The following is a 14328-nucleotide window of genomic DNA, read 5'->3' on the forward strand; positions in this document are numbered from 1 at the left end:
GGACCCTTGTGGTGGGGGGTGTGTATGGATGGATAGGGGGTCCCTTATGGCAGAGGCCCGTGTATGGATGGATAGGGGGTCCCTTACTGGGGGGGGGTGAGTACGGATAGATAGGGGGGTCCGTTATGGTGGGGGGGTGTATGGATAGATAGGGGGTCCCTTATGGCGGGGGTCCGTGTATGGATGGATAGGGGGACCCTTATGGCGGGGGCCCGTGTATGGATGGATAGGAGGTCCCTTACTGGGGGGGTGGTGTGTATGGATGGATAGGGGGTCCCTTATGGCGGGGATCAGATCACTGAGCGCATCTGATCACTGAGCGCACTGGATCACTGAGCGCAGCGGATCACTGAGCGCACTGGATCACTGAGCACAGCGGATCACTGAGTGCAGCCAATCTCTGAGAGCATCGGATCACTGAGCGCAGCAGTTCACTGAGCGCACTGCATCACTGAGCGCACTGCATCACTGAGCGCACCGGATCACTGAGCACACCGGATCACTGAGCACCTGCGGATTTACCTGCGTGATCAGAACGCCGCGTCGAAGACGCTATTATTCCTGATCGTTGCGAACGTGGCCAATATGGTTATATTTTCTTTTTGTTTTCTTACAGGAGATGAGGGCTTTGGTGGAATTAGGTGTTAGGCGAGTAATACTGTGTTTAGTCTGATTTCTAATAAAGGACTTTATTCTGTCTGTGTCTTTATTTACCATATAACTATAGGATTAGTAATGGAGAGGTGTCTTATAGATGCTTCTCCATTACTAACCAGTGGGCTTGATGTCAATGGACAATACAGAGGTGACATCAACCCCACAAATACGAACCCCACGTGCCACCGCTACAGGGCAACTGAGAAGAGTCGGGCAAAGTGCCAGAATTGGAGCATCTAATAGATGTGCCTTTTCTGGGTAGCTGAGGGCTGCTATTTGTAGGCTGGAGGGGGTCAATATCCATGGCCCCTTACCAGCCTGAGAATACCAGCCCCCAGCTGTCTGCTTTAGCGATCATGGTTGTCAAAAAAGGGGGTGACTCCTCTATTCTTGATAACCAGCCATGATAGCCCTGAGGGTTGCTGCCCCAGTTTTGCCTGGTTGGTTATCAAAAATACAGGGGAACCCATGGCATTTTTTAACATTTATTTATAGTGCAGGAGCCGGCTGATGAATACTGTTAGGAGCGGCAGCAGGCATAGGCTGATGGGAGTAGTAGTCCCATCAGCCTACGCCTGTAACCAGAGGTAACATTTCAACTTCGAACAGGGGAGGGATATTGTTGTTTTTAGTTTTGTTTGTTTACAGGTGACAATGGCTTCAGGGGATTAGGTGTGAGTATAATGTGATTTTTTATTTTATTCTTAATTTTACATTTCAGTACAACTCTCAACATTGTCTCCTGCTCGCGCTGATCTCAGAGAGAGCAGCGGACAATGATGAGAGCACCCGGCCCCTGGGAACAGAGAATACTACTGTACTGAGGTATCTCCATCAAGTGTCCTAATCAAAATACTGCACTTTCCCTATTCATAATATACACATCACAGCAATCAGGTAGATAATGCAATATACATAGCTGCATCTAGTAGTAAAACTTCTACAGTAAGAACATTTCACCAAGAGAAGGGTGGGGGTCTTTCAGTCTTTGTAACCCCTTACAATATCATGGACAAAATGCATGCTGCACAATGATGACGGACAGATGATATCCATGTGTCATCAATGTGACACGTACCGGCACCTGGGAACAAGTGGCACAGTTTGCGCTGTTCCTATGCGCCGACTGCTGAAGGCAGCTCTCATCATTGTTGCCTAGTCTCCATGTGATCAGCGTGTCCAGATGACTGATGGGAGTTGTATTCAGCACCCGCTGTGCACATTCTGTGTAAAAGTAAGAATTAAATAAAAAAAAAGAAGTTGTGGCCTCCTGCATAAATTTCATAACCAGCAGATGAAAAGCCGACGGCTGGGGCAGATGTTACTAATCTGTGGAAAGGGACAACATCCTATAAAGTTCCCAGGCTGCTAATATCAGCTCACCGCTGTATACCAAGCCTTTCCTGCGGAGTTTATGGGGGACCCCAGAATAAAACTGACGTAGGGTTCCCCTATAAATTCTAACCAGCAAAGGCTAAACAAACAGCTGTGGGTTGATATTTATAGCCTTGGATACTGGCCGCCTTCCAAGGCTACCAACATCAGCCCTCAGTTGCCCCAGAAATGACGTATCCATAAGGTGTGTGCCAAATCTGGCACTTAGCCTCGCTCTTCCAACTTGTCCTGGCACGGTGGCAAGTGGGGTAATAGGGTTGGGGGGTTGATGTCACCTTTGTGCTGTCAGCAGGCATCAAGCCCAGAGGTTAGTAATGGAGAGGCATCTATAGGATGTCCCCATAAGTAACACTATAGTAAGTATTGAAATAAATGCACAGCAAGAATAAAGTCCTTTATTTAATAATACTCCCCTGCCATATTTTTCTCATTAATTACTGTAAAAATGAAAATACTAAAAACCATATTCCTCACCTGTCCCAGGCACTAATGACCACAGGCAGTAGCTTTTTCCCGCTGGCGTCCTTAGATCAACACTAGATAGTTGTTGTGCAAATACTGTGAGGTGTGGGGGGGCATCAGCTCTGTGTCAGTGACCAAAGATTACAAGGATGGCCGGTGGCAGGGTGTTGTGAATTCTGTTGTCGGGCTCCCTCCTGTGGTCGTGAATGGTACTTCGGCTGGTTCTGTCCATGGACTTCCTCTGGTGGCTGTGGGTGTTTCTGAGTTTCCTTCCACAGGTGACGAGGCTAAGTCGTTAGTGGGCTGCTCTATTTAACTCCACTTAGATCTTTGCCCCATGCCAGCTGTCAATGTTCCAGTATTGGTCTAGTTCACTCCTGGATCGTTCTTGTGACCTGTCTTCCCAGCAGAAGCTAAGTTCCTGCTTGTTTTTCTTTGTTTTGCTATTTTTCTGTCCAGCTTGCTATTTTGATTGTTGTCTTGCTTGCTGGAAGCTCTGGGATGCAGAGGGAGCGCCTCCGCACCGTGAGTCGGTGCAGAGGGTCTTTTTGTGCCCTCTGCGTGGTCTTTTTGTAGGTTTTTGTGCTGACCGCAAAGCTACCTTTCCTATCCTCAGTCTGTTCAGTAAGTCGGGCCTCACTTTGCTAAATCTATTTCATCTCTGTGTTTGTATTTTCATCTTTACTCACAGTCATTATATGTGGGGGGCTGCCTTTTCCTTTGGGGAATTTCTCTGAGGCAAGGTAGGCTTTATTTTTCTATCTTCAGGGCTAGCTAGTTCCTTAGGCTGTGCCGAGTTGCATAGGGAGCGTTAGGAGCAATCCACGGCTATTTCTAGTGTGTGTGATAGGATTAGGGATTGCGGTCAGCAGAGTTCCCACGTCCCAGAGCTCGTCCTATATTATCAGTAACTATCAGGTCATTCCGTGTGCTCTTATCCACCAGGTCCATTAGTGTCCTGACCACCAGGTCATTAACAGTACAGCTGGCCCGAAGTATTAATGGATCTCAATAGAGGGATAAGAGAAGTTCTGAGACCATTTTTTTTTCCTTTGCAGTGTGTTTTGTCTCTCTTTTCCCCTTTACCTCTGGGTTGTTCAGAACACAGGTGTAGACATGGACATTCAAGGTCTGTCCTCTTTGATGGATAATCTCACTATAAGTGTACAAAACATTCAAGATTTTGTGGGTCCGAATCCGATATTAGAGCCTAGGATTCCAATTCCTGATTTGTTTTTTGGTGATAGATCTAAGTTCTTGAATTTCAAAAATAATTGTAAATTGTTTCTTTCCTTGAAACCTCGCTCCTCAGGTGATCCTGTTCAACAAGTAAGGATCATTATTTCTTTGTTGCGTGGCGACCCTCAAAACTGGGCATTTTCCCTTGCGCCAGGAGATCCGGCATTGCGTGATGTTGATGCGTTTTTCCTGGCGCTTGGATTGCTTTATGACGAACCTAATTCAGTGGATCAGGCAGAGAAAATCTTGCTGGCTCTGTGTCAGGGTCAGGATGAAGCGGAGATATATTGTCAGAAGTTTAGAAAGTGGTCTGTGCTCACTCAGTGGAATGAATGTGCCCTGGCAGCAATCTTCAGAAAGGGTCTCTCTGAAGCCCTTAAGGATGTCATGGTGGGATTTCCCATGCCTGCTGGTCTGAATGAGTCTATGTCTTTGGCCATTCAGATCGATCGACGCTTGCGTGAGCGTAAAGCTGTGCACCATTTGGCGGTACTATCTGAGCATGGGCCTGAGCCTATGCAATGTGATAGGACTTTGACCAGAGCTGAACGGCAAGAACACAGACGTCGGAATGGGCTATGTTTTTACTGTGGTGATTCCACTCATGCTATCTCCGATTGTCCTAAGCGCACTAAGCGGTTCGCTAGGTCTGCCACCATTGGTACGGTACAGTCTAAATTTCTATTGTCCGTTACTCTGATTTGCTCTTTGTCATCCTATTCTGTTATGGCATTTGTGGATTCAAGCGCTGCCCTGAATTTTATGGACTTGGAGTATGCTAGGCGCTGTGGTTTTTTCTTGGAGCCTTTGCAGCATCCTATTCCATTGAGAGGAATTGATGCTACGCCTTTGGCCAAGAATAAGCCTCAGTACTGGACCCAATTGACCATGTGCATGGCTCCTGCACATCAGGAGGATATCCGCTTTTTGGTGTTGCATAATCTGCATGATGTGGTCGTTTTGGGGTTGCCATGGCTACAGGTTCATAATCCAGTATTGGACTGGAAATCTATGTCTGTGTCCAGCTGGGGTTGCCAGGGGGTACATGGTGATGTTCCATTTTTGTCAATTTCGTCTTCCACTCCTTCTGAAGTTCCAGAGTTTTTGTCGGATTATCGGGATGTATTTGATGAGCCCAAAGCCAGTGCCCTACCTCCTCATAGGGATTGCGATTGTGCAATTAATTTGATTCCTGGTAGTAAGTTTCCTAAGGGCCGATTGTTCAATTTATCTGTGCCAGAACACGCCGCTATGCGGAGTTATATAAAGGAATCCTTGGAGAAAGGCCATATTCGCCCGTCGTCATCACCGTTAGGAGCAGGTTTCTTTTTTGTGGCCAAGAAGGATGGTTCTTTGAGACCTTGTATTGATTACCGCCTTCTTAATAAAATTACAGTCAAATTTCAGTATCCTTTGCCGTTGCTGTCTGATTTGTTTGCTCGTATTAAAGGGGCTAGTTGGTTCACCAAGATAGATCTTCGAGGGGCATATAATCTTGTGCGTGTTAAACAAGGCGATGAATGGAAAACAGCATTTAATACGCCCAAGGGCCATTTTGAGTACCTGGTTATGCCAATCGGGCTTTTCAATGCTCCATCAGTATTTCAGTCCTTTATGCATGACATCTTCCGAGAGTACCTGGATAAATTCCTGATTGTGTATTTGGATGATATTTTGGTCTTTTCGGATGATTGGGAGTCTCATGTGAAGCAGGTCAGAATGGTGTTCCAGGTCCTTCGTGCGAATTCCTTGTTTGTGAAGGGGTCAAAGTGTCTCTTTGGAGTTCAGAAGGTTTCATTTTTGGGGTTCATTTTTTCCCCTTCTACTATCGAGATGGACCCTGTTAAAGTCCAGGCCATTCACGATTGGACTCAGCCGACATCTGTGAAGAGCCTGCAAAAGTTCCTGGGCTTTGCTAATTTTTATCGGCGCTTCATCGCTAATTTTTCTAGTGTTGCTAAACCGTTGACTGATTTGACCAAGAAGGGTGCTGATGTGGTCAATTGGTCTTCTGCAGCTGTGGAGGCTTTTCAGGAGTTGAAGCATCGTTTTTCTTCTGCCCCTGTGTTGTGCCAGACAGATGTTTAGCTCCCGTTTCAGGTTGAGGTTGATGCTTCTGAGATTGGAGCAGGGGCTGTTTTGTCGCAAAGAAGTTCTGATGGCTCGGTGATGAAGCCATGTGCTTTCTTTTCTAGAAAGTTTTCGCCTGTTGAGCGCAATTATGATGTTGGTAATCGAGAGTTGTTGGCCATGAAGTGGGCATTCGAGGAGTGGCGTCATTGGCTTGAAGGAGCCAAGCATCGCGTGGTGGTCTTGACAGATCACAAGAATTTGACTTATCTTGAGTCTGCCAAACGGTTGAATCCGAGACAGGCTCGATGGTCGTTATTTTTCTCCCGTTTTGATTTTGTGGTTTCGTACCTTCCGGGCTCTAAGAATGTGAAGGCTGATGCCCTGTCAAGGAGTTTTGTGCCTGACTCTCCGGGTTTTCCTGAGCCGGCGGGTATTCTCAAAGAGGGGGTAATTTTGTCTGCCATCTCCCCTGATTTGCGGCGGGTGCTGCAAAAATTTCAGGCTGATAGACCTGACCGTTGCCCAGCGGAGAGACTGTTTGTCCCTGATAGATGGACTAGTAGAGTTATCTCTGAGATTCATTGTTCAGTGTTGGCTGGGCATCCTGGAATCTTTGGTACAAGAGATTTGGTTGCTAGATCCTTTTGGTGGCCGTCTTTGTCACGGGATGTGCGTTCTTTTGTGCAGTCCTGTGGGACTTGTGCTCGGGCTAAGCCCTGCTGTTCTCGTGCCAGTGGGTTGATTTTGCCCTTGCCGGTCCCGAAGAGGCCCTGGACGCATATTTCTATGGATTTTATTTCGGATCTCCCCGTCTCTCAAAAGATGTCGGTCATTTGGGTGGTTTGTGATCGCTTTTCTAAGATGGTCCATTTGGTACCCTTGTCTAAATTGCCTTCCTCCTCTGATTTGGTGCCATTGTTTGTCCAGCATGTGGTTCGTTTACATGGTATCCCGGAGAACATCGTTTCGGACAGAGGTTCCTAGTTTGTTTCGAGGTTTTTGCGATCCTTTTGTGCTAGGATGGGCATTGATTTGTCTTTTTCTTCGGCTTTCCATCCTCAGACAAATGGCCAAACCGAACAAACTAATCAGACTTTGGAAACATCTGAGATGCTTTGTTTCTGCTGATCAGGATGATTGGGTGTCCTTTTTGCCGTTGGCTGAGTTCGCCCTTAATAATCGGGCCAGCTCAACTACTTTGGTTTCGCCGTTTTTCTGCAATTCTGGTTTCCATCCTCGTTTCTCTTCAGGGCAGGTTGAGTCTTCGGACTGTCCTGGTGTAGATACTGTGGTGGATAGGTTGCAGCAGATTTGGACTCATGTGGTGGACAATTTGACATTGTCCCAGGAGAAGGCTCAACGTTTCGCTAACCACCGGCGCTGTGTGGGTCCCCGACTTCGTGTTGGGGATTTGGTTTGGTTGTCGTCTCGTTATGTTCCTATGAAGGTTTCCTCTCCTAAGTTTAAACCTCGTTTCATTGGTCCGTATAAGATTTCTGAGGTTATCAATCCTGTCTCATTTCGTTTGGCCCTTCCAGCTTCTTTTGCCATCCATAATGTGTTCCATAGGTCGTTGTTGCGGAGATACGTGGAGCCTGTGGTTCCATCCGTTGATCCTCCTGCCCCGGTGTTGGTTGAGGGGGAGTTGGAGTATGTGGTGGAGAAGATTTTGGATTCTCGTATTTCGAGACGGAAACTCCAGTACCTGGTCAAGTGGAAGGGTTATGGTCAGGAAGATAATTCCTGGGTCTTTGCCTCTGATGTTCATGCTGCCGATCTGGTTCGTGCCTTTCATTTGACTCATCCTGGTCGGCCTGGGGGCTCTGGTGAGGGTTCGGTGACCCCTCCTCAAGGGGGGGGGGGGGTACTGTTGTGAATTCTGTTGTCGGGCTCCCTCCTGTGGTCGTGAATGGTACTTCGGCTGGTTCTGTCCATGGACTTCCTCTGGTGGCTGTGGGTGTTTCTGAGTTTCCTTCCACAGGTGACAAGGCTAAGTCGTTAGTGGGCTGCTCTATTTAACTCCACTTAATAATAATAATAATCTTTATTTTTATATAGCGCTAACATTCCGCAGCACTTTACATTTTGCACACATTATCATCACTGTCCCTGATGGGGCTCACAATCTAAATTCCCTGTCAGTATGTCTTTCGAATGTGGGAGGAAACCGGAGTGCCCGGAGGAAACCCACGCAAACACGGAGAGAACATACAAACTCTTTGCAGATGTTGTCCTTGGTGGGGTTTGAACCCAGGACGCCAGCGCTGCAAGGCTGCTGTGCTAACCACTGAGCCACCGTGCCGCCCACTTAGATCTTTGCCCCATGCCAGCTGTCAATGTTCCAGTATTGGTCTAGTTCACTCCTGGATCGTTCTTGTGACCTGTCTTCCCAGCAGAAGCTAAGTTCCTGCTTGTTTTTCTTTGTTTTGCTATTTTTCTGTCCAGCTTGCTATTTTGATTGTTGTCTTGCTTGCTGGAAGCTCTGGGACGCAGAGGGAGCGCCTCCGCACCGTGAGTCGGTGCAGAGGGTCTTTTTGTGCCCTCTGTGTGGTCTTTTTGTAGGTTTTTGTGCTGACCGCAAAGCTACCTTTCCTATCCTCAGTCTGTTCAGTAAGTCGGGCCTCACTTTGCTAAATCTATTTCATCTCTGTGTTTGTATTTTCATCTTTACTCACAGTCATTATATGTGGGGGGCTGCCTTTTCCTTTGGGGAATTTCTCTGAGGCAAGGTAGGCTTTATTTTTCTATCTTCAGGGCTAGCTAGTTCCTTAGGCTGTGCCGAGTTGCATAGGGAGCGTTAGGAGCAATCCACGGCTATTTCTAGTGTGTGTGATAGGATTAGGGATTGCGGTCAGCAGAGTTCCCACGTCCCAGAGCTCGTCCTATATTATCAGTAACTATCAGGTCATTCCGTGTGCTCTTATCCACCAGGTCCATTAGTGTCCTGACCACCAGGTCATAACAGCAGGGCCAGAGGCAGGGAGATGGACAATGCCACGGATGGTGGGGAAGAGGTGGAAGATGATGTTACTCAAGCAGAGGGGGGGGGGTCTAGAACAGACCTCCCAAGGAGCCAGCGTCAAGTCCCGCAGTGGGCCGCTCACCACCTGCCCGTCCCCCCAGTCAGGCAGGTATCTGCGTACTTAAAAGACATTCCACAACAAATTTTGGGGTCTTACCCTTGTAAAAATAAAAAAAATGACGGCTAAAAGATCATGCTTGTGAAAAAAATTGATTTTTATTTTCACGGCTGTGTGTTATTCTCATCTGGTGGTTCAAGGTGCTCAGCACACATCTAGATCAGTTCGCTGAGGGGTATAGCTTCCAAAATTGGATCACGTGTGCGGGGTTTCCACTGTTTAGGCACATCAGCGGCTCTCCAAATGTGACATGGCGTCCGATCTCAATTCCAGCCAATTTTGCATTAAAAAGAAGTCAAACAGTGTTCCTTCCTTTCCGAGCTCTGCCGTGCACTCAAACAGTAGTTTTCCCCAACATATTGGGTATCTCTGTACTCGAGAAATCGCACAACAAATGTTCTGGGTCGTTTTTTCTTGTTACCCTTGTGAAAATAAAAAATATGGGTATAACATAAACTTTTTGTGAAAAAAGTTAAATGTTCATTCTTTCCTTCCACATTGCTTTAGTTCCTGTGAAGCACCTGAAGGGTAAATAAACTTCTTGAGGGGTGCAGTATTTAGAATAGTGCCACCTTTGGGTATTTTCTGTCATATAGGCCCCTCAAAGTCACTTCAAATGTGAGGTGGTCCCCCAAAAATATAGTTTTGTAAATTTAGTTGGAAAAATGAGAAATCGCTGGTCAACTTTTAACCCTTCTAAATTCCTAACGAAAAAAAAGTATGGTTCCAAAATTGTGCGGATGTAAAGTAGACATGGGGGAAATGTTATTTATTAACTATTTTGTGTGATCTGATTCTCAGATTTAAGGGAATTAAAATTAAAAGTTAGATAATTGTGAAATTTTTGCCAAATATCTGATTGTTTCACAAATAAACGCAAATCATGTTGAATAAATTTTATGACTATTATAAAGTACAATATCTCATGATAACACAGTCTCCGAATCAGTGAGATCCACTGACCAGTTTCAGAGTTATGACCTCATAAAGTGACAGTGGTCAGAATTTTAAAATTTGGCCTGGTCATGAAGGTGCAAACAGGATAAGGGGTGAAGGGAAACAGAGAATCAAGTTTTGGATTTGTTTGTATGTTGGAAAATAAAAGACGTTTAAGTTAAACTTTCTTGGATCATGGCCTCATTGCTGCACAGACACAAAAGTCACTGCCTTACAATTGTCATTAGTGATCCTTGTATTTTACGTAAACTACACACTATGTACAGAACTCAGGTGTATAATGTCACTGGTGATCCCTGTATTACCTCTACACTATAAACTGTATACAGAGCTCCTGTGTATAATGTCACTGGTGATCCCTGTATTACCTGTACACTGATACTATATATAGAGCTCCTGTGTATAATGTCACTGATGGTCACTGTATTACCTGTACACAGACACTATAGACAGAGCTCCTAGGTATAATGTCACTGGTGATCACTGTATTACCTGTACACTATATACAGAGCTCCTGTGTATAATGTCACTGGTGATAAATTTAGTATTAGTAGTGTTTTTTATTAAAAGGGTAGTCATTTCTTCTTGAGAAATTCTGCAGAGACACTGTGACTGTGCACACTTTAAGTAATCACCACTGTTGCCGGTCTGTGCAGGGGATTCGCTCATTTGCCTGATTTACCTCTCTATAAGTGAATTTAGGGAAGCTGAGCACATCTAATCGGCACATGAATGCAAGCGTGCAAATTGCCGACTCTCACCAGCGGTATCAATGAATGCTGACAGCGTGTGCACTGCAAGGTATAAGGATTTAAAAGTCTGCAGACACAGAGTCTCTGCAGAGTGTCATCTGCCAGATACCAGACTGCAAAATTAATGATCAGTATGGCGGTATTAAGTCAGCGTAGTATATGTTATTACGGTATGTGGCATTATTTTATGTGGTATTATTGGTATTGGTGGGTTTTATTTAGTCACCGGATGGTGGTCATATTCTGGCTCTCTGCGGTGGTCCTATTGGTTTGGCGGCATTATTTTGCCCTTCAGCCCTGGAGCCGTAGAACTCCACTGTCTCTGGTATTTTCCCACATTGGCTATCCTCTGGTATCAGTCTCTGACAGCTCGCAGAGGGGTGCACATACGGCGGTGATGCGTGGACATAGTGACTTTGGTGATACCATTGCTCCCTATTGTCCTCTGTTATCAGTCTCTGTCTGATGGCTCGATGCCTGCAGGGGACATACATAAGGCGGTGACGCGCAGACACATTGGAGCAGACTGGTTTGTGGTCCGTTTATTTCAGTTGAGGAGGAGTACAGAAAAGACATCAGATCCAATATGGAGGGCAAGGCGGAAGCAGGCTGTCGCCATAGCCACATGGCAGCGGGATCCTGGTGCCGGCACTGACGTCACGGCGGCCTCTAGCAGGGCTTCTTGGCGATGCTGGTGAGGATCTGATGCTGCTGAGCGCGGTAACTGATGACAAAACTGTCGCCGACGATCCGACCGCGGCCAAAGTCGTCCACCTTCCCCATGAAGAGATAACTGGCGCCTGCGGATACAGAGATGGCTCAGCGCCACACACCGGGCATTCCTGCAGAGCATCTCTACCGACTGACACGGGGGTCTGCAGAGCATTCCACCCCTGTACATGTCTACAGCACATCGCACCCTGCACCTCCTGATGTACAGCAGCTCTGCAGAGTATTCCACCCCTGACCCGTGTACATGTCTGCAGCACATCGCATCCTGCACCCCCTGCTCTACAGCAACTCTGTAGAGTATTCCATCCCTGACCCGTGTACATGTCTGCAGCACATCGCATCCTGCACCCCCTGCTCTACAGCAACTCTGTAGAGTATTCCATCCCTGACCCCTGTACATGTCTGCAGCACATCGCCCCTGCACCTCCTGATACACAGCAAATCTGCAGAGTATTCCACCCCTGTACATGTTTGCAGCACATCGCACCGCTCAGTACACACCTTTCTTCAGGATGGGGTACTTGGGGCACTCGATGATTTGGACGCTCATTATCTTCCCAGCCTCCTGGATGTTCAGATCTCCCTCCTTGTAGGTCTGGATGATGTTGATGCTGGCGAGCAGAGTGCCCTCCTCCTCGCCCTTAACGAGGGTCTTCACGCTGCCAGTCAACACTGCCGGTAAATGAGGTAGAGGTTAGTGAGGGTCTCCTCAACTGTGTGTAACAGATAATAATGCACCCGGACGTGACACCATCTGCACCAATAATGCCCCCAGCGGGCTGCACCTGACACCGACTGCACCAATAATGACCCCAGCAGGCCGGACCTGACACCGACTGCACCAATAATGACCCCAGCAGGCCGGACCTGACACCGACTGCAAAAATAATGCCCCCAGCGGGCCGCACCTGACACCGACTGCAAAAATAATGCCCCCAGCGGGCCGCACCTGACACCGACTGCACCAATATTACCCCCAGCGCGCCGCACTTGACACCGACTGCACCAATAATGCCCCCAGCGGGCCGCACCTGACACCGACTGCACCAATAATGCTACCAGTAGGCCGGACTTGACACCGACTGAAACCAATAATGCCCCCAGCGGGCCGCACCTGACACCGATTGCACCAATAATGCCCCCAGCGGGCCGTACCTGATACCGACTACACCAATATTACCCCCAGCGGGCCGCACTTGACACCGACTGCACCAATAATGACCCCGGCAGGCCAGACCTGACACCGACTGCACCAATAATGCCCCCAGCGGGCCGCACCTGACACCGACTGCACCAATAATGCCCCCAGCGGGCCGCACCTGACACCGACTGCACCAATAATGCCCCCAGCAGGCCGGACCTGACACCGACTGCACCAATAATGCCCCCAGCGGGCCGCACCTGACACCGACTGCAAAAATAATGCCCCCAGCGGGCCGCACCTGACACCGACTGCAAAAATAATGCCCCCAGCGGGCCGCACCTGACACCGACTGCACCAATATTACCCCCAGCGCGCCGCACTTGACACCGACTGCACCAATAATGCCCCCAGCGGGCCGCACCTGACACCAACTGCACCAATAATGCTACCAGTAGGCCGGACTTGACACTGACTGCACCAATAATGCCCCCAGCGGGCCGCACCTGACACCGATTGCACCAATAATGCCCCCAGCGGGCCACACCTGACACCGACTACACCAATATTACCCCCAGCGGGCCGCACTTGACACCGACTGCACCAATAATGCCCCCAGCAGGCCAGACCTGACACCGACTGCACCAATAATGCCCCCAGCGGGCCGCACCTGACACCGACTGCACCAATAATGCCCCCAGCGGGCCGCACCTGACACCGACTGCACCAATAATGCCCCCAGCAGGCCGGACCTGACACCGACTGCACCAATAATGCCCCCAGCGGGCCGCACCTGACACCGACTGCAAAAATAATGCCCCCAGCGGGCCGCACCTGACACCGACTGCAAAAATAATGCCCCCAGCGGGCCGCACCTGACACCGACTGCACCAATATTACCCCCAGCGCGCCGCACTTGACACCGACTGCACCAATAATGCCCCCAGCGGGCCGCACCTGACACCAACTGCACCAATAATGCTACCAGTAGGCCGGACTTGACACTGACTGCACCAATAATGCCCCCAGCGGGCCGCACCTGACACCGATTGCACCAATAATGCCCCCAGCGGGCCACACCTGACACCGACTACACCAATATTACCCCCAGCGGGCCGCACTTGACACCGACTGCACCAATAATGCCCCCAGCAGGCCAGACCTGACACCGACTGCACCAATAATGCCCCCAGCGGGCCGCACCTGACACCGACTGCACCAATAATGCCCCCAGCGGGCCGCACCTGACACACCGATTGCACCAATAATACCCCCAGCGGGACACCGACTGCACCAATAATACCCCCAGCGGGCCGTACCTGACACCGACTGCACCAATAATGCCCCCAACAGGGGTACTCACCCCCCCCCGCAGTAAGGGACCCCCTATCCATCCATACACGGGCCCCCGCCATAAGGGACCCCCTATCCATCCATACACAGGCCCCCGCCATAACGGACCCCCCTATCTATCCGTACTCACCCCCCCAGTAAGGGACCCCCTATCCATCCATACACGGGCCCCCGCCATAAGGGACCCCCTATCCATCCATACACCCCCCGCCATAAGGGTCCCCCTATCCATCCATACACGGACCCCCGCCATAACGTACCCCCCTATCTATCCGTACTCACCCCCCGCGCCCTCTCCCCCCTCTCTGAGCCCCCCGCGCCCTCTCCCCCAAAGGGTTAATACAAGTAGCAGTGTTGGCACCCCCCCTAAAGGGTTAATACCCCCGCCCTCTCCCCCCCCAGTGGTTAATACCGGTAGCAGTGTCCG

General features: G+C 49.0%; 1 long non-coding RNA gene across 1 annotated transcript; it reads right to left on the reverse strand.

Moving 5' to 3' along the window:
• Positions 1-11202: 11202 nt before the first annotated feature.
• On the reverse strand, positions 11203-12069 carry LOC138672151 (uncharacterized). Its single transcript, XR_011319611.1, has 2 exons — positions 11909-12069; positions 11203-11475 (listed from the first exon to the last, which is right to left on the reverse strand). It is a non-coding gene; the product is annotated as an uncharacterized lncRNA (long non-coding RNA).
• Positions 12070-14328: the final 2259 nt, after the last annotated feature.

This window comes from Ranitomeya imitator, chromosome 3 (assembly GCF_032444005.1).
Source record: "Ranitomeya imitator isolate aRanImi1 chromosome 3, aRanImi1.pri, whole genome shotgun sequence".
Lineage (NCBI taxonomy): Eukaryota > Metazoa > Chordata > Amphibia > Anura > Dendrobatidae > Ranitomeya > Ranitomeya imitator.